General features: G+C 41.9%; 1 protein-coding gene across 9 annotated transcripts in view; it reads right to left on the bottom strand.

Moving 5' to 3' along the window:
* Positions 1–26,501, bottom strand: part of TLK2 (tousled like kinase 2) — a 143,884-nt gene that overhangs the window by 102,439 nt on the left and 14,944 nt on the right. Inside the window, exon 1 of one of the 9 annotated variants that reach the window (XM_009190953.4) lies at positions 7,855–8,213. The exons of 7 other annotated variants lie outside the window; for them this stretch is intronic. The gene's annotated coding sequence lies outside the window, so the exon portion shown is untranslated. Of the gene's footprint in view, positions 1–7,854; positions 8,214–26,501 lie in introns of those variants that run through there. One more of the 9 variants, XM_003913254.5, reaches the window with a different exon arrangement.

The following is a 26,501-nucleotide window of genomic DNA, read 5'->3' as shown; positions in this document are numbered from 1 at the left end:
GTAGACATGAGGAGTTGTTTAATGGGCATTTTAGTTTTCAATTTCTGAGGTTAAAAAAGTTCTGGAGATTGGCTGCAAACAATATGAATGTATTTACTACTGAACTGTGCACTTAAAAATGGTTAAGATGGTGGGCCGGGAGCGGTGGTTCAGGGCTGGGCGCGGTGCCTTACGCATGTAATCCCAGCACTTTGGGAGGCCAAGGCAGGTGGATCACCTGAGGCCAGGAGTTTGAAACAAGCCTGGCCAATATGGCGAAACCCCATCTCTATTAAAAATACAAAAATTAGCCAGGTGTGGTGGTGGGCGCTTGTAATCTCAGCTACTCAGGAGGCTGAGATAGGAGAATGGTTTGAACCCAGGAGGCGGAGGTTGCAGTGAGGCAAGATAGCACCATTGCACTCCAATCTGGGCAACAAGAACGAAACTCCATCTTAAAAAGAAAAAAAAAAAAAAAAAAGGTTAAGATAGTAAATTTTATGTTACGTGTATTTTACCACAAGTAAAAAGTTTTTGAAACTGTATTGTTTTTAAAATTACAAAGTAGGAATAACTACTGAGTTTATCCAATTTTTTTTTTTTTTAATTATTATTGACTGGGCATGGTGGCTCACACCTGTAAGCCCAGAACTTTGGGCAGCTGAGGTGGTGGATCATTTGAGGTCAGGAGTTCGAGACCAGCCTGGTCAACATGGTGAAACCCCCATATCTACTAAAAATACAAAAATTAGCCAGGTGTGGTAGCACACACCTGTAGTCCCAGATACTTGGGAGGCTAAGGCAGAAGAATCGCTTGAACCCAGGAGGTGGAGGTTGCAATGAGCTGAGATTGCACCACTGAACTCCAGACTGGGCAACAGAGCGAGACTCCGTCTCAAAAAAAAAAAGTTATTATTTATTTGCTGTGTTGTAAAGTAATAACAATAATAACTAACACTTACGTAGCACTTTTTTAAAACACAATCCTCAAAAGCTGACATTATGTAGCACTTTATAGGCAAGACATTCTATGTTAGTACATTTAATCCTCACAGCTTATAAAAACAGACCTTTGGCCGGATGCAGTGGGCTCACGCCTGTAATCCCAGTACTCTGGGAGGCTGAGGTGGGCGGATCATGAGGTCAGGAGTTCGAGACCAGCTTGGCCAACATGGTGAAACCCCATCTCTATTAAAAATACAAAAATTAGCTGGGCATGGTGCCGGGAACCTGTAATCCCAGCTACTCAGGAGGCTGAGGCAGAAGAATCGCTTGAAACCAGGAGGCGGAGGTTGCAGTGAGCTGACATCACACCACTGTACTCCAGCCTCGGCAACAAGAGCAAAACTCCGTCTCAAAAAAAAAAAAAAAAAGGCCAGGCGAGATGGCTCATGCCTGTAATCCCAGCACTTCGGGTGGCCGAGGCGGGTGGATCACAAGATCAGGAGTTTAAGACCAGCCCGACCAAGATGGTGAAACTCTGTCTCTACTAAAAATGTAAAAAATTAGCTGGATGTGGTGGCGGGTGCCTGTAATCCCAGCTACTCTGGAAGCTGAGGCAGAGAACTGCTTGAACTCGGGAGGTGGAGGTTGCAGTGAACCAAGATCACACCACTGCACTCTAGCCTGGGTGACAGAGCGAGACTCCATCTCAAAAAACAAAACAAAACAAACAAACAAAAAAACTCACAAAAATATATTCAACTGATTTTTTACAAAAGTACAAAAGCAATTTAATAGGGTGCACCCCTGTGATCCCAACACTTTGAGAGCATGAGGGGGGAGGATCATCTGAGGATCACTCGCTTGAGGATCACTTGAGCCCAGGAGTTTGAGACCAGCCTGGGCAACAAAGTGAGATCTGATCTGTACAAAAACATGAAAAAATTAACCAGCCATGGTGGTACTGTCTGTAGTCCTAGCTCCTAGCTACTCAGAAGGCTGAGGCGGGAGCTCAGGAGTGCAAGTGCAAGGTTACAGTGAATTATGATCACACCACTGCACTCCAGCCTGGACAACATAGTAAAACCCTGTCTCTTTAAAAAAAAAAAAAAAAAAAGGCAATTTAATAAATTACATAAATTGAAAAAAAGAGACTTTTAAATAAATGCTACTGGAACAACTAGATGCATAGGCAAAAACAAACAAACAAACAAACAAACCTTGCTTACACCTTATAAAATATTAACTCGGCCGGTGCAGTGGCTCACGCCTGTAATCCCAGCACTTTGGAAGGCCGAGGCAGGTGGATCACCTGAGGTCTGGTGTTCGAGACCAGCCTGGCCAACGTGGTGAAACCCCATCTCTACTAAAAATACAAAAAACCAGCCGGGCATGGCAGCGGGTGCCTGTAATCCCAGCAACTTGGTAGGCTGAGGCAGGAGAATCGCTTGAACCTGAGAGGCAGAGGTTGCACTGAGCTGAGATCACACCATTGCACTCCAGCCCGGGCAACGAGAGCAAAACTTCGTCTCAAATAATAATAATAATAACAATAAATAGATAAATAAATAAATAAAATTTTAAAAGAGAAAAAACAAAATAGATCAAGAACTTAAATATAAAACATAAAACTGTTAGGAAAAAAGGGGAGAAAAATCTCTACAACCTAGAACTAAGCCAACAGTTCCTAGACTTGACAGAAAAAGCTCTAATCCACAAAAGGAAACATTGATAAATGGAACCTCATCAAAAGTACAGAGTAAGACCCTGTAAACAGGATGAAGAAACAAATTACTGACTGGAAGAAAATATTTTCAAGCCACACATCTACCAAAGAACTTGAAATTAGACTATCTAAAGAATTCCAATTAGAAAACTGGCAAAAAATATGAACAGACATTTTACTAAAGAGGATGCAGGCCAGGGGCAGTGGCTCACCAACACTTTGGGAGGCTGAGGCAGGCGGATTACCTGAGGTCGGGAGTTCGAGACCAGCCTGACCAACAAGGAGAAACCCCATCTCTACTAAAAAATACAAAATTAGCCGGGCATGATGGTGCATGCCTGTAATCCCAGCTACTTGGGAGGCTGAGGCAGGAGAATTGCTTGAACCCGGGAGGCAGAGGTTGCAGCGAGCCAAGACCATGCCATTTGTACTCCAGCCTGGGCAATAAGAGCAAAACTCCATCTCAAAAAAAAAAAAAAAAAAAAAAAAAAAAAGAGCAGGGGAGTGATGTAAAGAAGGTTAATGAGGCCGGGCGTGGTGGCTCAAGCCTGTAATCCCAGCACTTTGGGAGGCCGAGACGGGCAGATCACTAGGTCAGGAGATCGAGACCATCCTGCCTAACACAGTGAAACCCCGTCTCTACTAAAAAATACAAAAAACTAGCCAGGCGAGGTGGCAGGCGCCTGTAGTACCAGCAACTCGGGAGGCTGAGGCAGGAGAATGGCATAAACCTGGGAGGCGGAGCTTGCAGTGAACTGAGATCGCGCCACTGCACTCCAGCCTGGGAGACAGAGCAAGACTCCGTCTCAAAAAAAAAAAAAGATGGTTAATGAGCACAAGAAAAGATGTTCAACATATTAGCCTTTAGGGAAATAAAAGTTTAAACCACAATGAGATTTCATTACACACCTATAAGAATGGTTAAAATAAAAAATAGCAACAACACTAAACGCTGTCAAGGATGTAGAGAAACTGAATCACTTACATATATTGCTGGTGAGAATGTAAAAAGGTAAAGCCTTTTTTGTTTGACGGTTTCTTTTAAAACTAAAAATGCCACCAGGTGCGATTACACCTGGGATTACAGGCTCACATCTGTAATCCCAGCACTTTGGGAGGCCAAGGCGGGCGGATCATGAGGTCAGGAGATTGAGACCATCCTGGCTAACACAGTGAAACCCCGTCTCTACTAAAAAACAAAAAATTAGCCGGGCGTGGTGGCGGGCGCTTGTAGTCCCAGCTACTCGGGTGGCTGAAGCAGGAGAATGGCGTGAACCCGGGAGGCGGAGCTTGCAGTGAGCTGAGATCGTGCTACTGCACTCTAGTCTGGGTGACAGAGGAAGACTCCGTCTCAAAAAAAAAAAAAAAAACACTAAAACTTATCATTTGACCCAGCAATTGCACTCTTGAACATTTACTCCAGAGAAAGAAAAACATGTTGGTGTAAAAACCTCTATAAGAATGTTCATAGTAGCTTTATTCATAATAGCCAAAAACTGGAAACAAACCAAATGTCCTTGTGGAGGCAATGGTTAAGCCAAGCGTACTATATCCACACCATGGAACACTACACAGAAATAAAAAGGAATGGCCTATTTATACATGCAAAATCTTGGAACTTTAAGGAAATTATGCTGAGTGAAAAAAGCCAATCTCAAAAAGCTGTAGGCTGGGTGCAGTGGCTCACACCTGTAATCCTAGCACTTTGGGAGACCAAGGCAGGAAGACTGCTTGAACCCAGGATGTCAAGACCAGCCTGGCCAATATAGTGAGACCCTGTCTCCACAAAAAATTTAAAAATTAGCTAGCGTGGTGGTGTGCACCTGTAGTCCCAGCTGCTCTGGAGGCTGAGATGGGAGGATCTCAGCTTGAACCTAGGAGGCAGAGACCACAATGAGCTGAGATCGCACCACTGCATTCCAGTCTGAGTGACAGGGAGAGACTCTGTCTCAAAATAAAAGGTTGTGTACTTTGTGACTCCATTTATGTATACTATATTCTTGAAACAATGAAATTATACAGGAAAATAGGTTTGTAGTTGTCAAGGATTAAGGTTTCAAAGGAGAGTGGGTAGGTGTGGCTACAAAGGTATAGCAGGAAAGAGCCTTGTGATGAAGTAGTTCTGCATCTTGACCGCAGTTTTACAACAAGCTACACATGTGATAAAATTGCCTAGAAGTGTAATACACACACACACACACACACACACAAATGATTCATGTATAACTTCAAATCTGAATTAGTCCTATGGATTGTATCAATGTCAATGTTTTGGTTTTAATAATGTACTAGAATTCTACAGGAGGAGAGATGCAGGGTGCATGAACAGAACCTTCCTATACATTTTGTACAACTCCCTGCCAATCTCTAATTAATTACTCTGAAATAAAAAGATTTTTCTGAAGTGTTTGGGTTTTTATGTATTACTTATTACTGTAAAGTAATATTATATATTATGTATTACTTATTACTGTAAAGTAATAATAAAAAAATAATAAACACTTAAGTAGCATTTGCTAGGGCCAGGTATATCAGGACATTTAATCCTCATAACAATCTGTTATAAGCTGAACTATGTCCTCCCAAAATTCCTATGTTGAAGCCCTAATCTCCAGTACTTTAGTGTATTTGGAGATAGAAGCGTAAATCCAGTAAAACTGGTATTCTTATGAGAGGAGATCAGGACAAAGAGTGAGACAAAGCAAGTGAGCACGCACAGACATGTATGCACACAGAGGGACTACAATATGAGGCCACAGGAAGGAGGCAGACATCTGCAAGCCAAGGAGAAAGGCCTCAGAAGAAACCAAACCTGCTGACACCTTGCTATTGCACTTCTAGCCTCCAGAACTATAAGAAAATAAATTTCTGTTGTTTAAGCCACACACTCTGTGGTATCTGTTATGGCTGCCCTACCTTGTGAGGTAGCTGCTCTTATTACTCACTTACAGATGAGGAAAGCGTAAGAGAAGATCAATAAACTCATTCAAGGTCACACAGCCATTAGGAAGCAAAGTCAAGATCTGAACCAAGGCTATCTGGTTCAGAAAAAGTACTCCTCACCATTAAGCCATACTTAGTCTATAGGTGCTGTTACGACAGAATGCCTGAGACTGGGTAATTTTTTTTGGAGACAGGGTCTCGTTCTGTCACCCAGGCTGGAATGCAGTATTCCAATCCTGGCTCGCTGCAGTCTTGATCTCTGGGCTCAGGCAATCCTCTGGCCTCAGCCTCCCAAGTAGCTGGGATTACAGGCATGCGCCACCACGTCTGGCTAATTTTTGTGTTTTTGTAGAGAGGGGGTTTCACCACTTTGCCCAGGCTGGTCTCGAACTCAGGCTCAAGCACTACGCTCGCCTCCACCTCCCAAAGTGCTGGGATTACAGGCATGAGCCACTGCACCCAGCAGACTGGGTAATTTATGAATAACAGAAATTTAATTTCTCACAGTTCTGGAGGCTGGGAAGTACAATGTCAAGGCACCAGCAGGTTAGGTGTCTGGTGAGGGTCCAGGTTCTGCTTCCAAGATGGTGCCTTGAACACTGTGTCCTCCAGAGGGAAGGAATTCCTTCATCCTCACAAAGTAGAAGGCAGAAGGGCAAGAGGGAATGGATACTGTCCTCACATGGCAAGGTGTAAAAACAGACAAGGTTACGCCATTAAGCCTTTAAAAGGATACCTAGTCCCATTCATGAGAGGAGAAGCTGTCTTTACCTAATCACCTCTTAATACACTGGCAACACCTGAATTTTGGAGGGGACACATTCAAACCACAGCACTGACTCTAGACATATTAATGAGTTTTTAAACACTGAACATGTCTGACATTCCTAGGATAAACTACTTGAAACAAAACAAAGGAATAATCTGCTGTGGCCATTTGCTAGCATTTTTATTTGAATTTAAACATCTATACATTCATAAATGAGATTAGGTTACACTTCTACTTTTTCATGTTTGTCATTTTGCTGTCAGTTGTTTACTTCTATCTTATTATTCAACATGAGAAATATCTGCTTCTTAAAAGGTTAGGAGACACCAGGAGTGGTGGCTCACATCTATAATCTCAACAATTTGGGAGGCTGAGGAGGGAAGATTACTTGACCCCAAGGGTTCCAGACCATCTTGGGCAGCACAGCAAGATCCCATCTCTACAAAAAATTAGAAAATTACCTGGGTGTGGTGGCCCATGACTGTGGTCCCAGCTACTTGGGAGGGCTGAGGTAGGGGAACTGCCTAAGCCCAGGAGGTCGAGGCTGCAGTGAACCATGTTTGTACCACTGCACTCTAGCCTGGGTGACAGAGCAAGATCCTGTCTCAAAAAATAAATAAATAAATAAATAAAATAGGCCGGGCGCGGTGGCTCAAGCCTGTAATCCCAGCACTTTGGGAGGCTGAGACGGGCGGATCACAAGGTCAGGAGATCGAGACCATCCTGGCTAACACGCTGAAACCCCGTCTCTACTAAAAAATACAAAAAACTAGCCGGGCGAGGTGGCGGGCGCCTGTGGTCCCAGCTACTCCGGAGGCTGAGGCAGGAGAATGGCGTAAACCCGGGAGGCGGAGCTTGCAGTGAGCTGAGATCCGGCCACTGCACTCCAGCCTGGGCGACAGAGCCAGACTCAGTCTCAAAAAAATAAAAATAAAAAATAAAAAATAAATAAATAAATAAATAAATAAAATAAAAAGAGAAATCACCAATACCTACAGAGTGGACTTTTGCCCCCTTAAGGCAGTATGGGGGAGAGGAGGAAGTAGTTTTACAATCACCTCAATTTTTTTCTTGGTTACAGGAGTCTATTCTGGTTTTGGTTTTTTTGTTGTTGTTGCTGAGATGGAGTCTCACTCTATTATTGCCCAGGCTGGAGTACAGTGGTGCGATCTCGGCTCACTGCAACCTCCACCTTCCAGGTTCAAGCGATTCTTGTGCCTCAGCACAAATTTTTGTATTTTTAGTAAAGACAGGGTTTTTACCATGTTGCCCAGGCTGGTCTCAAGCTCCTGACTTAGCTGGATCCGCCTGCCCTCGGCCTTCCAAAGTGCTGCGATTACAGGCATGAGCCACCGCGCCCAGCCCCTGTTCTGATTTTTAGGTCTTATTTCGTCAGTACTAATTCCTAGTGTCTTTGAAATTATTTATTCATTGAGACTTTCATATAACTAACAACATTCACTTCCAGTATTTTCTTTTTGTAAGTCCTCAGTACCTTTTGTTATATCCGATGTACTCTCCTTCATTTTGCCTTTTGTTTCCTAATTTTCCAACTCTTGATTATTTCCCATTCTTCTGTTTTGCAATGTATTTATTTCTTCTTGTATATTTATTGTTTTTTCCTCCTCTTTTCTAGATCTCCTAAAACCATAAATTGAATGGTAAATTCATACTCTGGTACATTAAATGCTTCTTTGTCCACATTATTTAAGTTTAACTATGTGGCATTTTATCTTATTTTCTTAGTAAAATAATCTGTTACTTGTCATTTTGCTATATAATAGCTATCTGGGAGAATGCTTACTAATATCCATGTCACTTGGGAGGGAAAATTATCCTTTAAAAGAGCCACCCACAGACTCAAAAAAAAAAAAGAAAAAAAACTAGCAAATTTTTTAAATTAACTAGTCTGATATGTTAAATCAAAATTAATTTTGATAAGATCTCTCCATAAAAGCTCTACTGTTTATGACAACATTTAAACTGCCTCCCCCGTCTCCTTCTGATAATTTTCTAAGTAAAAAAATCAAATAGACAGTTTAGAAGACGAACAAGAGTCAAGTTTCTTGTTTTCACAAGAGTACAGTTTGCAAAAATAAAGTAAAACATGTTTCTAATATACTTAAAATGTACTTTTTTTTTGGAGGGGGATCTTAAAAAATACTTTAGTTATAAGCCTAGAGAAAATTCTGTGGGTAAATTATAAATCTATGAACACTGAGGTTAAGATGCAAATGTTGACACCCAGTCCTTCAGCACCACGAAGGAGGCTCGTATAAACTAAGAAAAACTTGTAGAATAGAGGCCAAAGGTTAATCTTTCACTCCTGTAAAAGTTTAAATGTCAACATTTGCTGAGTTTCTAAAGTTTTCATTTCCTCCTTAGACCAAATTGGCAGCTTTCAACTGAGAACATAAGACAAAAGTTAAGCCTGCCTAGGTATGAAGAAGCACAGCTGCCAACAAAGTCAAACTGCCCCATACTCCAGTAAAGAAGATAATGCCATTTGAAAAACCAAGCGTCTCTATGCCTTTTATTTTAGTCATTAGTAGTACTACCTTTTCACATCATACCAGAGGCAAAATAACAATCAAAATAGTCTGACTCCCAGAGACCTTACAACATTCCTAGAAGTGAAACAGATGTGAAATCTGTTAGGTTGTTTTCTTACTTGATGTGTATAAACAGAAGAGTTCTAGGTCAAGTGAAAAAAGTTTAACCTTTTTTTTTTTTTGGAGACGGAGTTTCACTCTTTTTGCCCAGGCTGGAGTGCAATGGCACGATCTTGGCTCACCACAACCTCCACCTCCCGGATTCAAGAGATTCTCCTGCCTCAGCCTCCTGAGTAGCTGGGATTACAGGCATGCGCCACCATGCCTGGCTAATTTTGTATTTTTTAGTAGAGACAGGGTTTCTCCATGTTGGCTGGGCTGGTCTTGAACTCCTGACCTCAGGTGATCTGCCCACCTTGGCCTCCCAAAGTGCTGGGATTACAGGCATGAGCCACCGCGCCCGGCGTTGTTTTTTTTTTTTTTTTTTTGAGACGGAATCTTACTCTGTCACCCAGGTTGGAGTGCGGTGGCATGATCTCGGCTCACTGCATCCTCCGCCTCCTGGGTTTAAGCAATTCTCCTGCCTCAACCTCCCGAGTAGCTGGGACTACAGGTGCGCACCACCACATCCAGCTAATTTTTTTATATTTTTAGTAGAGATGGTGTTTCACCATATTGGCCAGGCTGGTCTCGAACTCCTGACCTCATGATCCATCCGCCTTGGCCTCCCAAAGTGCAGGGATTACAGGCATGAGCCACCGTGCCTGGTCAAAAGTTTAACTTTAATCATAAAAATGAGAATCACAGATGCTCAATCAATTCCCAGATTGCAGTTTACAGATCTAGAACCCACTGAATGAAGAGAAGGTCAAGTTTCCATGAGGATGACACTACTACACAGACAAAAATTTCTATGATACCATTAATTTTTCTCCTAGACATCCACAAAAGGACCTATGGCCTCTTATCAGGATGGCTATGTATTGGGGAAAAGGATTATCAACTAGACACTGGCTCTGAACTAGCACTAATTCCAGAAGACCCAACTGTCACTGTGGTCCACCAGTCAGAAGAGGATTTAGTGGAGGGCAGGTGATCAGTGGAGTTTTAGCTCAGGTTCACCTTTCAGTGGGTCCCTGAACCCATGCTGTGGTTATTTCGCGTTTCGGAGTGCATGATTAAAACAGACAACAACTGGCAAAATCCCTACGTTACTTTCAATCTGGCAGAGAGCACTATACCCTTTTAACTCACAAAAACCATCTTCAACAAAACCCCATCTCAAGAAAAAATTTTTAAAAGAACAAAAGAAACCTGACTTATTTTAAAACTGCCGCTGGGCAGTGGCTTATGTCTGTAATCCTAGCACTCTGGGAGGCTGAGGCAGGAGGATGGCTTGAGGACAGGAGTTTGAGACCATCGTGGTCAACACAGCAACACCTCATCTCTATTGAAAAATAAAAATAAGGCCGGGCGCGGTGGCTCAAGCCTGTAATCCCAGCACTTTGGGAGGCCGAGACAGGCGGATCACTAGGTCAGGAGATCGAGACCATCCTGGCTAACACGGTGAAACCCCGTCTCTACTAAAAAATACAAAAAACTAGCCGGGCGAGGTGGCGGACGCCTGTAGTCCCAGCTACTCGGGAGGCTGAGGCAGGAGAATGGCGTAAACCCGGGAGGCGGAGCTTGCAGTGAGCTGAGATCCGGCCACTGCACTCCAGCCTGGGCGACAGAGCGAGACTCCGTCTCAAAAAAAATAAAAAAAAATAAAATAAAATAAAAATAAAAATAAAATAAAATAAATAAAAATTAATTAATCAATTAAAAAGCCAGGCGAGGTGGCTCACACCTGTAATCCCAGGATTTTGGGAGGCTGAAGTAGGAGGACTGCTTGAGGCCAGGAGTTTGAGACCAACCTGGGCAACATCACAAAACCCCACCTTTATCAAAAATAAAGAAATTAGCCAGGCATGATGGTGCACATCTGTAGTCCCAGCAACTCAGGAGGTAGAGGTGGGAGGATGGCTTGAGCCTGGGGAGGCTGAGGTTGCGGGGAGCTGAGGTTGTACCACTGCACTCTGGCCTGGGGGACAGAGCCAGAACCTGTCTCCAAAAAAAAAAAAAAAAAAAGAGTAGCAAACATGTTTGGGTGGTAGAGATATAATAATGAGGTCAATTTTTTACTTTCATTTAACTTTGACCAAAAATACTGTGATTTTAAATGAATGATTCTGTGTAGTAGTAAATGAACAAAAATATCATCATATACCATCAAGACAAAGTTCTTTGAGACAGTCTTGCTTTGTCGCCCAGGCTGGAGTGCAATGGCACGATCTTAGCTCTCTGCAACCTCTGCCTCCCTGTTTCAAGCGATTCTCCTGCCTCAGCCTCCTGAGTAGCTGGGATTACAGGTGGGCGCCACTACGCCCAGCTAATTTTTGTATGTTTGGTACAGACAGGGTTTCACCATGTTGGCCAGGCTGGTCTCAAACTCCTGACCTCAAGTGATCTACCTGCCTCAGCCTCCCTAACTGCTGGGATTACAGGTGTGACTCACTGCGCCCGGCCAAAAAAAAAGCCCCCACTTTTAATAAGTGACAAAACACTGTAAATAAATGTGTTTACAGGATGATTCTTTAAAGAATAATGATCCAAACTAGGTCTGTATGTATCAACATCTATCTGGTAGATCCCAAAATCATCTGCTCAGTGGAAAATGAGCTATTACAGTTCTCATTATTATAAAACTATGCAAACATTCCTTATATAACTGAAAATTAATCATTAAAGAAAAAACAAATCCTAAGAGAAAACAGTATGCTTCCAATACACATAGAAGCACTAGCCATATGCAACTACTATATATTTCATTATGGGGCCTATAATCTATGTTTTTAGCTTTCTCCTTAGGCTAAAAATTTCTCTTTTATCAGTTAAAATACTACAAATTCAGTATTCAAATTACAGACAGAAACTAGAAGCTCTGTACAAAATCCTGTAGCACATTCACAGTAAAGAAAACAAAGAAATAGAAAAATGAGAACAAAAATATAAAAATCAACATAATCTAGATTTAAAATACCCAAGAGGTATGTAACCTTGAAGAAAATTCAGTGACAAGTTTAGGTTTGTGGCTTTTTCTGTTGTGAAGAGACTATTACTTCACATATGAGGAAAAAAAAGAAAAAAAAAAAATCCGACTGCCATCTCCAGTAGAAACTGTGTAACAAAATTCCTCCTGGAACTGGTATAGTAAGACGCAGGAGTCAACATTCCAGTTCTGGCTCTTGACTGTGGCAGACATCACTAAAACGGCCTTCCTTCAAGGCCCAGAAGTTAAGATAGTAACTTTAAGTTTGTATAACCAATGACTACCTCCTACATACACACACATCCTAGCACTGGTTCCAGGTTCTACCTATCTGTCTGGAGAAGACAGTTGGAAGAGTTTTCCACTAAGGCATGGCAATCTCATCTGTGACCTGCCAATTTCAAAAATTACACTACTAACCTATAATCAAATGATGGCAGTACATTTGGTATAACCCACACACAGACTCTCAGCCAGATAACTGTTACCTATGACTCTAAAGTACATATTTCCAAGGCACAGGCTCGTGGCTCCGAGTTAAACTAACTTGCAATTTAAATAGACACAGACTTGGATTAAAGCGTATTGGCTGGGTCCAGAGGCTCACACCTGTAATCCCAGCACTGTGGGAGGTCGAGGCGGGAGGATCACTTGAGCCCAGGAGTTTGAGACCAGCCTGAGCAACATGGCAAAACCCCATTTCCAGAAAAAATAATAATAATAATTAGCCAGGCAAGATGGCATGCACCTGTAGTCCCAGCTACTAAGGAGGCTGAGGTAGGTAGATCGATTGAGCCCAAGAGATAGAGGTTGCACTGAGCCTTGATCGCGCCACTGCACTCCAGCCTGGAATTGGTATAATAATAAGATGCAGGAGTCAACATCCCACCCAACATTCTGGGTGACATAGCAAGACTGTGTCTCAAAAAAACATTGAAAACAAAGTGTAGTAAAAGCATTTTTAAAATGGTGTCTCAAAAATAAATAAATAAATAAATAAATAGAAAAAAAACTGGTGTCTTGAGCCGCACATGGTGGCTCACGCCTGTAATCCCAATACTTTGGGAGGCTAAGGTGGGAGGACCACTTGAGGCCAGGACTTCAAGACAGCTTGAGCAACGTGGTAAGACCCGGTCTCTACCAAAAAAAAAAACAAAAAAAAAAAAAAGAAAGAAAGAAAAAGCTGGGTATGGTAGTGCATGACTGTAGTCTTCACTTCTTGGAAGGCTGAGTTGTGAGGATCACTTAAGTCCAGGAGTTTGAGGCGACAGTGAGCTATGATCGCACCACTGCACTTCAGTCTGGGCAACAGAGCAAGATCCTGCCTCTAAAACAAAATTTTAAACTAAGAAATAAAACTGGCACTTTGACATATCAGCTGTGAGGTGTACCACAAGAAATCCTGACAGTGTTTTTTCTTGTGAGTGACATACTTTTAAAATAAAATCACGGCCAGGTAGAGTGGCTCACACCTGTAATTCCAACACTTGGGGAGGCTGAGTCAAGTGGATCACTTTAGGTCAGGAGCTCAAGACCTGGGCAACAGAGCAAAATCCCGTCTCTACTAAGACTTCCAAAATTAGCCAGGCATGATGGCGCACACCTGTAGTCCCAGCTATTTGGGTGGCTAAGGAAGGAGAATCACTTGAACCTGCGAGGCGGAGGTTGCAGTAAGCCAAGATCACGCCACTATACTCCAGCCTGGGCGACAGAGTGAGACTCAGTCTCAAAATAATAAATAAATAAATATAAACATAAAAATACAATAGATTCAAAATTAGCACTATAATTTTTTTTTTTTTTTCAGGTAAGGTCTCACGCTTCGCCCAGGCTCAGTGCAGTGGTGCGATCACAGCTCGCTGGCAGCCTCAACCTCCCAGGCTCAAGCAATCCTCCCACCTCAGCCCCCTGAGTAGCTGAGACTACAGGTTCATGCCGCCATGTCCAGTTTTTTTTTTAATTTAATTTTTTTGTGGAGGTGGGGTCCTAGGCTGGTCTCAAACTCCTGGGCTCAAGAGATCCACCCACCTCGGCCTCCCAAAGTGCAGAGATTATAGGCATGAGCCACCATGCCCTGCCTAAAAAATTAATCTCATTTACTTGCACTTCCTCTTGACTAGGAACGCATGGGATGGTCCAAGGGTATGACTAACAGAGAACAGCTAGTCCTGATAGTTTAAAGTCAAATAGGTATGGGACTAAACCTCTGAACCACTGTATAAAACTGGGCAAATCACTGAAGTTATATTAGCTCTTCTTGAAATCTGTGGATTTCAAAAAGAAAAACCACCTACCTTATGGATGTTTCAAGGATTAAATAGTACTATATGTTAGGGATGAGGGTAATACAGTGCCTGAAATACAGTTGGTACTCAATGAAGATTATTAGTTACTTCTTTTCCCCTGTATGGGAGTCCTGCATGGACCATCCTTAAGATGAAATTTTAACCAACTGACCAAAGCTTCAATCAATTCTGCTTAACTACCAAGCATGTATCACTTAATAAAATAACTTGCCACCCATAGGGGCCAAATTATTCAACAAGTCACACATTTAGATAAATTGGCCGGGCACGCCACTCCAATGCCTGTAAATCCCAGCACTATGGGAGGCCGCAGGAGGGCAGATCACCTGAGGTCAGGAGTTCAAGACCAGCCTGACTACCATGGAGAAACCCCTCGGCCTCTTACCAAAATACAAAAAAAAAAAAAATAGCCAGGGTGGTGGTGCATGCCTGTTATCCCAGCTACTCAGGAGGCTGAGGCAGGAGAATCGCTCGAACCCGGGAAGTGGAGGTTGTGGTGAGCTGAGATCATGCCACTGCACTCCAGCCTAGGCAACAAGAGCAAAACTCCGTCTGAAAAAAAAAAATTAGATAGATAAAATATATAACCAGGTCAGGTGCGGTGGCTCATGCCTGTAATGCCAGCACTTTGGGAGGCTGAGGTGGGTGGATCACATAAGACCAGGAGTTTAAGAGCAGCCTGGCCAACATGTCAAAACCCCATCTCTACTAAAAACACAAAAGTCAGCTGGACATCGTGGCACATGCCCATAATCCCAGCTACTAGGGTGGCTGACGCATGAGAATCACCTGAACCCGGGAGGCAGAGGTTGCAGTGAGGTGAGATCGTGCAACAGCACTCTAGCCTAAGTGACACAGTGAGACCCCGTCTCAAAAAAAAAAAAAGATATAACTAAAAAGTAAAAGCTTTGAACCACTCATGTAGATAAAAAATGTTAAGCCAAAGCCGGAAACTGAGGCCCTAAATTTATTTCTCCCTTCAATTTCCATTAGATTATAAATTCTATGAGGGCACGGGTCAATGTTTTTATTCACTACTATATCCCTAACACAGTATCTACTACATAGATGTTTATAATGACATGCTTATGAACAAATTAATGTTCTTTAATCCTTTGCACCTGAATGCCTTCATCTATGAAAGAACACAAAATAATTTCTTCTGTTCTTGGGGAATGTTTTAACATTGCACATTATTTGATGGTATTTTAAACGATTTGCTTTTTTTGTTTGTTTTTATTTCAACTGCCAATTGTTCATTGCTAGTATGAGAAATACAACTAGATCTTGCAAATTGACTTGTAGTCTAGCTAAACTTAAATTCTAGTAGCTTTTTTATAGCTTACTTAGGGTTTTCTATGTGCACAATCATGACATCTAAAGAATAAATAGTTTTACTTCGTAATCTGTAAGATTATTCCTTTTACTTGCCTTATTTCATTGGCTAGGACCTTTGGCACATGTTTAATAGAGGTTGTGAAAACAATTATCATTGACTTGTTTGGAGTATTATATAGAAAGCATTCACTCTTTCATCCTAACTATGATGTTACTTACACATTTTTCATAAATGCCTTTCATCAGATTAAAGAAGTTCCCTTCTATTCCTTAGTTAGCTGAGAGCTTTTATCACAAATATCATTGAAGTTTGTCAAATGCTTTTTAGGTAACTATTACAAAACCACTTAGCTTTTCTCCTTTATTCTATTAATATGGTTAATTACAATGACTTCTAATGCTAAATCAACTTTGCAACTGGGATAATCCAATTAGTTGTGTTTTTATCCACTGCTAGATTCAATTTTCTAATATCTTGTTAATCGTTTCTGCATATATATTGAGGGATACTGAGCTACAGTTTTCTTTTTTCCTAATGTCTTGGACTGGTTTGGTATCAAGGTAATGCTGGCCTCAAAAATGTCTTGTAAAATTTGAAAAAAAAAAAAAAGAAAAAAAATTGTATTATTTTTTCCTTAAACATTTGATAGAATTTACCAATAAAGCCATGTAGGTCTGGATTCTTCTTTTTAGAAAGACTTTGATGGTTTGTTTGTGACAGTGATTGAGCCACTGCATTCCAGCCTCAACCTCCTGGGTTCAGGCAATCCTCCCACCTCAGTCTCTCAAGCAGCTGGGACCACAGGCGTGCACCACCACACCTGGCTAATTTTTATTTATTTATATTTTTTGTACAGATGAGTCTTGCTATTTGCCCAGGCTGGTCTCAAACTCCTGGGCTCAAGTGATCCTCCTACCTTGGCCTCCCAAAGTGCTGGGACCACAGCCATGAGTTACCGTGCCTGGCCTTGTGGGAAGACTTTTAATCCAATTTCTGTAATAAATATGGGGTTATTCAGATTCGCATTATTCTTTTTTCTTTTCTTTTTCCTCCAGTATTTTTGTGTTTCAGTATTTTTGTATTTTGCTATATTACCCAGGCTGGTCTCAGACTCCCAGACTCAAGTCCACCTTGCCCAACCAGAGTGCTGGGATTACAGGAGTGAGCCACCTGGCCTTGTTTTCTATCTCATTTACTTTAGCTCTCATATTATTTCTCTTCTATTTAGATTTCTCTTTCTATTACGGCAGAATGTTAGGTCACTGATTTTAGACCTTTCTTTTAAAGCTGAAGTTTCCTTCTAAAGCACTGTATTAGCTGTATCCCACAAATTTTGATATACTGTGTTTTCATTTTCATTTAGTTACAAATATTTTCTAGTATCCCACAAATTTTGATATACTGTTTTCATTTTCATTTAGTTATGAATATTTTCTAATATCTTTTGCGAATTCTTTGACCCAAAGGTTATTTTGAAGTATGTTATTTCACTTTCAAATATTTGGAGATTTTCCAGATATCTTTTTCATTTCTAGTTTAATTCCATTGTACTCAGAGTAGACATTACATTTCAATCCTTTTAAATTTGTTGAAATGTGTTTTGCAGCCCAGCATATGGTCTATTTTGGTAAATGTTCCATGTGCACTTCAAAAGAATGTGGGCAGAGTGTTCTATAAATGTCAATTAAGTATAGTCCATTGAGAGTATTGTCCAAATCTTCTATAACCTTACTGATTTTGTGCCTGCTTGTTCTATCAGTTATTGAGGGAGATGTTATAATTTCCAAATGTAATTGTGGATTTGTCTATTTCTCCTTTCAACTGTCAGTTTTTGCTTCCACTCTGTTACTGGATGCATATACATTTAGGACCACTGTGTCTTCTCAAAAAATTGATCCTCCTTTCTTGATGAATTGTGCTTTATTACCCCTAGCAATATTTTTCTCGTTCTGAGGTCTCCTTTGTCTAATAAAATCACTCTAGCTTTTTTATACTTAGTGTTTATACTTGGCTTTTTTATACTTAGTGATACTGTTTATACAGTATCTTTTTCCATTCTTTTAAATATAAAGATATAATTATCCAGATGTGGTGGTACACACTTATAGTCTTCCCTATTTGGGAGGCTGAGGCGGGAGGATCACTTGAGCCCAGGAGTTTAAGGCTACAGTAAACTATGATCATAACTGCAAAGAGCCACTGCACTCCAGCTTGGGCAACATAGGGAGACCCTCACCTCTTTGAAAAATAAAATCACAATAACAAAGGCCCGATCTAGGAAATTCATTGTAATAAAAGGTTTGCTAGTAAAAGCAGGATCCCATTATAGCAAATGGCACTCTAAAAAGTTCTGTAAGAAAGGCCCATAATAAGAATTTTGTTCTAATCTTTTATTTTAGAAATAAAGAAAACTTTGAAGAACTTGGTAAAATAAATTTTTCACAAGAAATAATTCTTTTTTTTTTAGACAGAGTCTTGCTCTGTCACCCAGGCTGGAATGCAGTTGCACGGTCTTAGCTCACTGCAACCTCTGCCTCCCAGGTTCAAGCAATTCTCGTGCCTCAGCCTCCCGAGTAGCTGGGATTACAGGCACATGCCACCATGCCCGGCTAATTTTTTGTATTTTTAGTAGAGACAGGGTTTTACCATGTTGCCCAGGCTGGTCTCAAACTCCTAGCTCAGGCAATCCGCCCACCTCAGCCTCACAAAGTGCTAGGATTACAGGCGTGAGCCACCTTGCCTGGCCAACAAATAATTCTATACAACAAATGGCTCCTTCAGTTCTCATCCAGAGTATGTAACAATTTTATCTTTTTTTTCCTTACTGAGTACTATCAGTAGGTAAAAAATAGGCTGGCACGGTGCCTAACACCTGTAATCCCAACGCTCTGGGAAGCTGAGGCGGGCGAATCACTTGAACCAAGGAGTTCAAGACCAGGCTGGGCAACATGGCAAAACACCGTCTTTTTTTTTTTTTGTAAGATGGAGTCTTACTCTGTCACCCAGCCTGGAGTGTAGCAACTCAATCTCAGCTCACTGCAACCTCCACCTCCTGGGTTCAAGCGATTCCTCTATCTCAGCCTCCCGAGTAGCTGGGACAAGTGCACGCCAACAAGCCTGGCTAATTTTTGTGTTATTAGTAGACACAGCGTTTTACCATGGTCGCCAGGCTGGTCTCCAACTCCTGACCTTGGGTGATCCACCCGCCTCAGCCTCCCAAAGTGCTGGGATTACAGGCATGAGTCATCACGCCCGGCCAACCTCGTCTTTACGAAAAATACAAAAATTAGCTGGGGATAGTGGCGCATGCCTGCGGTCCCAGCTACTCAGGGAGGCTGAGGTGGGAGGGTCTCTTGAGCCCCTGGAGGTTGAGGCTGCAGAGAGCCATGACTGCGCCACTGCACTCGAACCTGGGTCACAGAGAGAGAACATGTCTCAAACAAACAAATAAACCAAAGAAAATAGCTGATCAAGAGTTGAGACCTTTTAACTTTTGCTCCAGTATCAAGCAAGACATACAGGTCCTACCTCACTTTTCCCCACATAAAATATTCTAATCATCTCTAGAAAAATCCTCTTCTAAAATCAGCTACCAAATAATAATACAGTATTCAAAAAGACAGGGCTTGGCTGGGCCCAGTGGCTCACGCCAACACTTTGGGAGGCCAAGGCGGGTGGAGAACTTGAGGTCAGGAGTTCGAGATCAAAATGGCGAAACCTCTATTAAAAATACAAAAAATTAGCTGGGTGTGGTGGTGCACACCTGTAATTACAGCTACTCGGGAGGCTGAGAAAGGAGAATTGCTTGAACCCAGGAGGAAGAGGTTGCAGTGACCTGAGATTGTGCCATTGTACTCCAGCCTGGGCGACAGAGGAAGACTGTCTCAAAAAAAAAAAAAAAAAAAAAGGGCTTTATACGACACTATCAACTATATTTAAGTTACCTAAATCTTTTAACTTTCTAATTCATTACATGGTGCTACTGTTTTCTCTCCAGGACCTAAAAAACTAGGAATTTTAACTTTTGATAATATGTATATTACAAATTAATTCCAATATCACAAAACCTGAAAGCCCTAAGGAATCTGTTATAGTGAACGAAATTTTACTTGCACTAGTACTTGCAGAATTTAATGTGAACCCTCATTTAAACCTATTTTACCACACAGAATTCAAAAGAAATATGGACATTATCAGGTATAAAGGTTTGTTCTTCATATCTTCAGTAAGTCCAAGAGATAATAATGAGGATCTCTGAATTATTTTTCACTGACACAGTCTAGTTAAAATGTCAGATTTGGCTGGGCACAGTGGCTCACACCTGTAATCCTAGCACTTTGGGAGGCCAAGGTGGGTAGATCACCTGAGGTCAGGAGTTCGAGACTAGCCTGGCCAACATGGTAAAACCCCATATCTACTAAAAATACAAAAGATTAGCTGAGCATGGTGGCACGGGACTGTAAACCCAACTACTCAGGAGGCTGAGGCAGGAGAATCACTTGATCCTTGGAGGTGGAGTTTGCAGTAACCCGAGATCGTGCCACTGCACTCTAGCCCGGGCAACAAGAGCAAAACTCTGTCTCAAAAAAATACAATACCATACCATACCACACCATATCATACCATACCATACCATGCAATACAATACAAATGTCAGATAGACTTGACTTTAGCTCAACTTTTATCAACTCCTAACAGATGAAAGGATTTCAACTGCCTGTAGTAAAACTTACCACAAACTATCTAAAGGTCTGATTAATAAAATTGGAGAAATAAAGTACTGCTTAATAAATTCAGTCTAATAATGGGGGGAAAAGCCTTTTAAAACATGGTCTCAAGAGTGCAAGGAATAACAGTAAAAGGTTGGGAATTAGATTTATTCCAGTCTCTTCCACAATGACTCTCCACACAACATCTCTAATAATTATGTACATAGCTTCTGCTCAAATACTTCCTGTAAGAGAAAAATACTGTGTAGAGAAAAACAAAGCAGTGTGCTTAATTCAGGTCAACTAACTACAAGACAGTGGTTTCTTTAACCTACTTTGAGTCACAGAATATTTTTTTTTTCTAAGACAGGGTCTCACTCTAGTACCCAAGTTGAAGTGTAGAAGTGCAAATACAACTCACTCTAGCCTTGACCTCAACCTCGAAGGCTCAGGTGATCCTCCCCCTTCAGCCTCCTGGATATAGGCACATGCCACCATGCCGGCTGATTGCTTGTATTTTTTGTAGAGATGGGGTTTCAGCACTTTGCCCAGGCTGGTCTCAAACTCCTGGGCTCAATGGTCCTCCTGCCTCGGCTGCCCAAAGTGCTGGGATTATAGGCATGAGCCACTGTGCCCAGCCAAAGAACTTTTTAAGAATGTAATGAAACCATGGACTCTTTCTAAAGACAAATATACATCCATATATATATACACACACACAAATACTTACACATCATTTTACAGAGTTCAAGGACCCTGATGCCTGTCCACCCCTTGCCATATTTGACTATGGGAGACAAATTCCTCCTCTCCATGGAGAAGAATGTGGCTATATCTACTAATATCACAAATGCATATAACCTTGGAAAAAGCAATTCCACTTGTAGGGATTTATCCTGTAAACATAACTGAATGTGTGTTAAATGACATTATGTACAAGATTATTCACTATAGCACTATTTATATCAACAAAACACTGCTGTCCAGCTAAGTGTCCATCAACAGGAAACGGTTCAGACATACAATGAAATACAAAGCAGCCTTGAAAAAAAGAACAAAGAAGCTCTATATGTATGAATGTAAAACAATTCCTGGAATATCTTAAGCACGAGAAGCAAAATGCACAATAGTTTATATAATATAGTTGCATTTTTTAAAAATGGAAGGGTTGAATATGCATACGTATTTGCAGACATAGCTCTCAAATATAAGAAACTTAATAACAGTTGTCTCTAGGAAGGAAATCAGGTGGATAAGGGAGAAATGTAGAAGAGCTGTTTCACTGTATATCTGTGAAAGATTCTGAATTTTGTACTATATATTAACTAGTAAAAAATTTTAATTTTTCGGCCAGGCACGATGGCTCACACCTGTAATCATAGCACTTTGAGAGGCAGAGGTGGGTGGATTGCCTGAGCTCAGGAGTTCGAGACCAAAGCCTGGACAACATGGTGAAACCCCGTCTGTACTAAAATACAAAAAAAAATTAGCTGGGCATGGCGGCGTGCGCCGGTAATCCCAGCTACTCGGGAGGCTGAGACACGAGAATCACTTGAACCTGGGAGGCAGAGGTTGCAGTAAGCCGAGATCATGACATTGCACTCCAGCCTGGGTAACAGAGTAAGACTCCATCTCCAAAATAATAATAATAATAATAATTTTTAAATTTTTTTACCAAATACCTAGACTTCAAGGAAACTACAAGATTAATTCCTTAAAAACAAGCCTCGGCCAGGCATGGTGGCTCACGCATGTAATCCCATCACTTTGGGAGGCTGAGGTGGGAGGATCACTTGAGCCTGGGAGGCAGAGGTTGCAGTGAACCAAGACTGAGCCACTGCACTCCAGCCTGGGTGCAAGAGTGAGAGGCTATCTTTTATAAAAAAAAAAAAAAAAAAAGCCTCTGCCCTGGACTCTAAACTCTTTTGCTAAGCTTCAAATCCAAGCTATCCTGTACTAATCATTCTTTAATTTATTCCTAATAATATTGTATCAAAATTTTTCTGAGGTTTTTTTTTTTTTTTTTGAGATGCAGTTTCCCTCCCGTTGCCCGGGCTACAGTGCAATGGTGTGATCTTGGCTCACCGCCACCTCATCATGCCTGGCCATGAGGTTGTTTATCTACAGTAATCTTTCCTTTTGCTTTTTTTTTTTTTTTTTTTTTGGCAATAGGGTCTTGCTCTGTCACCCAGGCTGTAGTGCAGTGGTGCAATTTTGGCTTGCAGCAACCTCCGCCTCCAGGTTCAAGTGATCCTCCTGCCTCAGCCTCCCAGTAGTTAAGGTTACAAGTGCCCTTGGGCCGGGCGCGGTGGCTCAAGCCTGTAATCCCAGCACTTTGGGAGGCCGAGACGGGCGGATCACGAGGTCAGGAGATCGAGACCATCCTGGCTAACACGGTGAAACCCCGTCTCTACTAAAAAATACAAAAAATTAGCCGGGCGAGGTGGCAGGCGCCTGTAGTCCCAGCTACTCGGGAGGCTGAGGCAGGAGAATGGCGTAAACCCGGGAGGCAGAGCTTGCAGTGAGCTGAGATCTGGCCACTGCACTCCAGCCTGGGTGACAGAGCGAGACTCCGTCTCAAAAAAAAAAAAAAAAAAAAAAAAAAAAAAAAAAGGTTACAAGTGCCCACCACCATGCCCATACAAAAAATTTTGTATTTTTTAGTAGAGACAGGGTTTCACCATGTTGGCCAGGCTGGTCTTAAACTCCTGACCTCCAGTGATTCACCTGCCTTGGTCTCCCAAAGTGCTAGGATGATAGGCACGAGCCACCACACCCAGTCAATCTACAGTAATCTTAATTCTGCTTTCTGACCAATACACAAAGAACTAGTTAATTATACTCCCTTATTCTGGGCTCATAATACCTTCCCATCAGCATATCCATCCTCAGCTATGTGCCATAGGCATCTGAGTCCCTGTTTGTCTGATTATAAATGCCTCAAGACTATACAATGCATCTGGGCCAGGCACAGTGGCTCACGCCTGTAATCCCAGCACTTTGGGAGGCCGAGGCAGGTGAATCACTTGAGATGGGTGGATGACCTGAGGAGTTCAAGACCAACCTGGGCAACGTGGTGAAACCCCTTCTCTATCAAAAATATTGGCCAGGTGCAGTGGCTTATGCCTGTAATCCCAACACTTTGAGAGGCCAAGGCAGGCAGATCCTTTGAGGCCAGGAGTTCGAGATCAGCCTGGCCAACAAGGTGAAACCCCATCTCTACTGAAAATACAAAAATCAGCCAGGTACAGTGACGCACACCTGTAGCCCCAGCTACTCAGAAGGCTGAGGCACGAGAATCACCTGAACCTGGGAGGTGGTGGTTGCAGTGCGTCAAGATCATGCCACTGCACTCCAGCCTGGGCAATAGAGCAAGACTCTGTCTCAAACAAACAAACAAACAAATTAGCTTGGGGTGGTGGTGTCTGTCCCTGTAGTCCCCTGTACCGGAAGGCTGAAGTGGGAGGATCACTTAGCCCAGGGGGTCGAGACTGCAGTGAACCGTGATCGTGCCACTGCACTCCAGCCTAGGCAACAAAGACCTTGTGTCAAAAAAAAAAAAAGTATACAGTACATCTGACTGATTTTTTAAAATTCCCCTAACAACCTAAATACAGTATAGATGTGTAAAAGTTGGTTGAACTCAACTGCTGCAAAATTTGGACACTAACCTTTTGACACAGGCCGGGCACGGTGGTTCATGCCTGTAATTCCAGTGCTTTGGGAGGCCAAGGCGGGCAGAACACCTGAGGTCAGGAGTTCAAGACCAGCCGGGCCAACATGGTGAAACCCTGTTTCTACTAAAAATACAAAAAACAAGCCAGGTGCGGTGGCTCACACTTGTAATGTCAACACTTTGGGAGGCTGATGCAGGCGGATCACTTGCGGTCAGAAGTTGGAGACCAGCTTGGCCAAGATGGCAAAACCCTACGTAGTCTCCACTAAAATGCAAAAAATAGCCAGGCGTGGTGGCGAGCACCTGTAGTCCCAGCTACTCGGGAGGCTGAGGTATGTGAATTGCTTCAACCAGGGAGGTGGAGGTTACAATAACCTGAGATCAAGCCATTACACTCCAACCTGGGCAAAGAGTGAGACTCCATCTCAAAAAAAAAAGAAAAAAAAATTTGATAGTTATTATATCTCTTTTCCTTCATCTTAACCAGACATAAGCAGGTAAAATGGCTTTTCAAAAGAAATTAACTGAGATGTGTTTTGTTCTAGCTGGTCAACTGTCAATATAATGGAGACTGGATAAGTTAGTTTGACGCTAGTAACTACTGCTAAATTTGAACATTAAATCTGGCTGAAGTTAATAACAGAAGATATCCTGAATTGGAGGATCCTGAGATCAGCTGTACCTTCAGATGATATTTTAATTCCACAATTAATCCTTAGTAGTCCTTTAGAGTCAGGTAGAACAGGAACTAAGTGATCAACAACACTGGCTGCAGTTTATGTACTAAAAGTCACATATATACGTTTTATAGAAGCAAAGTTATCAGTCATACAGCTCACATCCATTAAAACAGATACCAGCACCTTGTAATCTTTACGCAGGCAACATTACCAGTCCTCAAAGGACTGATTATAATACTATTTGAGGCCATACTCATTTTTTTTTTTTTTGAGACGGTCTCATTCAGGCACCTAGGCTGGAGTGCAATGGCCATCTTGGCTCACTGCTTCCTCCATTCCCTGAGTTGAAGCGATCCAGTGATAAGCATCATCTTTTATTACGACGACAATAAAATCTTGAGGTTGTGTTCACTTAATCTGGTTGCAGCTGGTCTTTTGGGAGGGAATAAACTAGGGCCATCAATAAAATTCTCTTTGTAGAAAAAATTTTCTTAAATGAAATAAAATCCAATACTCAATTTTAAAATAAAATTCTAGCTGGGCATGGTGGCTCATGCTTGTAATCCCAGCACTTTGGGAGGCTGAGGCAGGTGGATCACTTGAGGTCAAGAGTTCGAGACCAGTCTGGCCAGCATAGTGAAACCCCATCTCTACTAAAAATACAAAAATTAGCCAGGCGTGACGGCACGCACCTGTAGTCCCAGCTACTTGAGAGGCTGAGACAGGAGAATCGCTTGAACCCGCGAGACAGTGGTTACAGTGAGCTGAGATCGTACCCCTGCACTCCAGCCTAGGCAACAGAGTGAGACCCTATCTCAAAAACAAAATAAAATACAGTAAAACTCTAGTACAGCAAATATGGATAGTAAATGTGTGATATTCTAAAAGCAACCTATGGTTTGACTAACATGAAAGGCTATCCTATGGCCGGGAGCAGTGGCTCACGCCTGTAATCCCAACACTTTAGGAGGCCGAGGCGGGCGGATCACCTGAAGTCAGGAGTTCAAGACCAGCTTGGCCAATATGGTGAAACCCCGTCTTTACTAAAAATACAAAAATTAGCCAGGCATGGTGGTGGGCACCTGTAATCTCAGCTAGTTGGAAGGCTGAGGCAGGAGAATCGCTTGAACCTGGGAGGTGGAGGTTGCAGTGAGCCGAGGTTGCACCATTGCATTCCAGCCTGGGTGGCAGAGCAAGATTCCATCTCAAAAAAAAAAAAAAAAAAAAAAAGAGGCTATCCTGTGTAACTCGCCAAGTTACAAAGTAGCTTAGTTCTTACTTACCGGGCCAATAATACTATTTGTAATAGTTGCAATTAGACTATCATTACTAGCTCATCTGCGTCCCTTAACAGAATTTTTAAGATTTCCAAAGCTTTTGTAGAATGTGAATTAAAAGAACCACTATTTTCTAGCTGTCCCTTATCAATAAGGCCTGAGAGGAGGTCAACAAGAGTACAGTTTAATATGATCCAACAATTCGACTTCTGGATCTGCAGCCACAAGAATTTAAAGCAGGGACTGTGAGACTACAGCTATTTTCATAGCAGCAGCATTTGTTTTTTATAGCACTATTCACAATAGCCAAATGGTCAAAGTAACCCAAGGGTCCATCAACAGATGAATAAATAAGATGTGGTATATGCATACAATGAAATATTACTCAGCCTTAAAAAGGAAATGAAATTCTGACATATACTACAACACAGATTAACCTTGAAGACACTATGCTAAGTGAAACAATCCAGTCAAAAGGACAAATACTGTTATGATTTCATTCACGTTAGTAC

The sequence above is a fragment of the Papio anubis genome, chromosome 17 (assembly GCF_008728515.1).
Source record: "Papio anubis isolate 15944 chromosome 17, Panubis1.0, whole genome shotgun sequence".
Classification (NCBI taxonomy): domain Eukaryota; kingdom Metazoa; phylum Chordata; class Mammalia; order Primates; family Cercopithecidae; genus Papio; species Papio anubis.
Note: the sequence above shows the minus strand (reverse complement) of the source record. Positions and strands in the feature narration are given on the sequence as shown.